Source organism: Montipora capricornis, chromosome 3, assembly GCF_036669925.1.
Source record: "Montipora capricornis isolate CH-2021 chromosome 3, ASM3666992v2, whole genome shotgun sequence".
NCBI lineage: Eukaryota > Metazoa > Cnidaria > Anthozoa > Scleractinia > Acroporidae > Montipora > Montipora capricornis.
The window spans coordinates 18,669,102-18,671,725 of record NC_090885.1 but is presented as its reverse complement, the minus strand read 5'-3'; the positions used below and the strand labels follow the sequence as shown (position 1 = coordinate 18,671,725).

Sequence of the window (2,624 nt, the reverse complement as noted above, 5' to 3'; positions counted from 1 at the left end):
TTTGCCTTTCTTTCATCCACTACCGAGGCAAACGAGCCATCGCATTCACATAAAGAGCATAAGAGCCTGTGAAATAAATTATTTCGCGTTCTTACATGCACTGGCGAGCCAGACGAGCCAGACGAGCCAAACGAGCCGCTAATATATGAACCCAACACTTAACGCAAAACAATTTTTCCCACTGCCGATCTCATATCCAAACCCGGGCCTTAGCGCAAAACTGATTTTTCCAACTGCCGAGCCAAATGAGCCGTCTTGCTTGGTCCATGGTTAAAAGGGCCCTGTATTCTGTAGTTTAGCCAATAAAACGTGGATGGGTTCCTCAAACGTGAAAACCTGACTGCACTATTGTCTGTTCGGGTCTGTTATTTTACCAAGGAAGACTTCAAGCGGGACGGCTAGTACTTAAACACGGAATGCGAGAATGATGGAATGGTGGAACGGTGGAATACTTAAACACGGACCCCAGAATAATTAAAACGGAACGCTGGAATGCTTAAACACGGAACAGTTGTGAAAATTGACAATTGGAACACATGATTTCTCCCCCCACAAGTGTTTGGGGCAAAAACGAAAGTGGAGATCGGAACTGCGTGTCCTTCAGAGTTTTTCAGTGCCTAGATGTTTCGTTCCGAAGACTTTGGGAAAGTCGTGAAGGAGTTACATCACTTCTCTGATGCGAGCACAAAGGGCTATGGTCAAAGCAGTTACTTTATTGTCGTAAAAAAGGTTGCTGTTATTTATCGTGGTGAAGTACAATAATAATAATGTTAGTCTCGTTTGTCTCACGATGTGGTTACTTGTGATGTAGATCGCGACGTTTCGACTGCATACTGCTAGTCTTCATCAGGCGATGATGTCGACTACTTACGCGTCACCTTTTAAACAGGATGCTCCGCTGTGATTGGTAGGTTTTCAGCAGCTGTGATTGGTGCGTTTCGATCCTCGCTGTTTCGGCGTGTTGTTCCTTCGGCGGTCCGCTGTCGTACGGTTCTCCTGTTGTGCTCGCATCAGAGAAGTGATGTAACTCCTTCCGCGCGACTTTCCCAAAGTCTTCGGAACGAAAACATCTAGGCATTGAAAAACTCTGAAGGACATGCAGTTCCTATCTCCACTTTCGTTTCTGCCCCGAACACTTGTGGGGGAGAACCCATGTGTTCCAATTGTCAAAATTTCACAGCTGTTCCGTGTTTAAGTATTCCAGCGTTCCGTTTTAATTATTCTGGCGTTTCGTGTTTAAGTATTCCACCGTTCTGGCATTCCGTGTTTAACTACTAGCCAAGCGGGATCTTCCAGTAGCACAGCAATGAGCGCGGAATAGCACTGCAAGCTCTCTTTCGCTTTGTAAAACTCCAGCATATAACTCACATATAAAACCCTGTTTAACCACCACGAGGTAAATCTGTTCAGAGGTGGAGCCAATATCAATACAATTTAGCCTCTGCATTAAGATTCAAGTCTACAAAGTATTGCTTTCCTCGCCTGTGTTTTCTTGTTTTCATCAAGGACATTTAGTCATCCGGAGAAATCCTTGACTATTGCTTCGCCATAGCCTCGTTTGCATACACAAAAACAAAGATGGCGGATTTCAATTTAAATTTGCCCATTTTTGAAGCGTTATTGTTGGCTATTTAAACACATTTAGTCCAAATGAGAGGTCAAGTATAACAATACCGGTAAAGAAGTTTCGATTCAGAGAAAACTTTTCTAGACCGTACTTTCCCTTAACACAAAACATTGCATCAGCAATTTCAAAATTTCAAGCGAACGAGTGGGATCATGGCGTTGTTGAATTAACCAATGACGAAATGTCTGTTCCCACGTGCCCGAAAAAGCATGTGTTTCTCAAATAAAAATGTAATTATAAAGTTCTCAACAGTAGGCAAAGAATTGTGAACACAGAAAGAACTCATGTGAGACATTTGCATGTTTTATTTGTAATTTTGTTCGTACATGTTCCAAAAGGTTCTTCTAAGTTTTACGGGAAAAGTACATGATTGTACATAGTATGGTAGATTTTGTTTGCAGATGTTCAGCTTCTGTTATACGATCGTTTTGCTCCAAATACTTCACAAGTTATCACAAGATTGCATAGATATTTAAAAAAAACAAGGTCTGTTCAAGTCAGGCCATGTTAAGTAATGCACTTCTTTTGTAGGTATATTTATTAGTATTATACTAAAACATGGGGTTGCGTTGAACGCGCATGCTGATTGGGTATTCAAACTCCGGATATCCTTTGCTATTCACCTCTGAGCAATTCGGGCGGAATTTGGGCGGGAAATATTGTAATCTTTCCAGGAATAAATGAGTTAAAATCATCTTTTTGTGCTATATTATCTCACTGTTTTAGTATATATACTAAAACAACTATTCACCTAGAGTCTCAGTGGCTAGTGGGTGATATTTACCTCGTCGCTTAAGTATATATACTAAAAGAACTATTCACCTAGAGTGTCAGTGGCTAGTGGGTGATATTTACCTCGACGCTTAAAGGGGAACTGCGGGGTAAAAATGACTGTATTTCAGGTGTTGGGCCTTTCCACTCTGTTTCAATTTTTGACCTTATCTTTTGCTGGCGGCGTATTTCAAGTTCGAAAAACTACCAAAACGAAAGACCAAAA

At 41.3% G+C, this 2,624-nt stretch overlaps 2 protein-coding genes across 3 annotated transcripts in view; both read left to right on the top strand.

The window, feature by feature from the left end:
* Nucleotides 1–2,624, top strand: part of LOC138040827 (proline-rich transmembrane protein 1-like) — a 134,819-nt gene that overhangs the window by 121,872 nt on the left and 10,323 nt on the right. The window lies entirely within an intron of this gene.
* The window catches only part of LOC138040825 (uncharacterized), a 4,366-nt gene continuing 2,933 nt past the window's right edge, over nucleotides 1,192–2,624 (top strand). The window contains exon 1 of the mRNA XM_068886493.1: nucleotides 1,192–2,624. This exon is cut by the window's right edge and continues 544 nt beyond it. The gene's annotated coding sequence lies outside the window, so the exon portion shown is untranslated.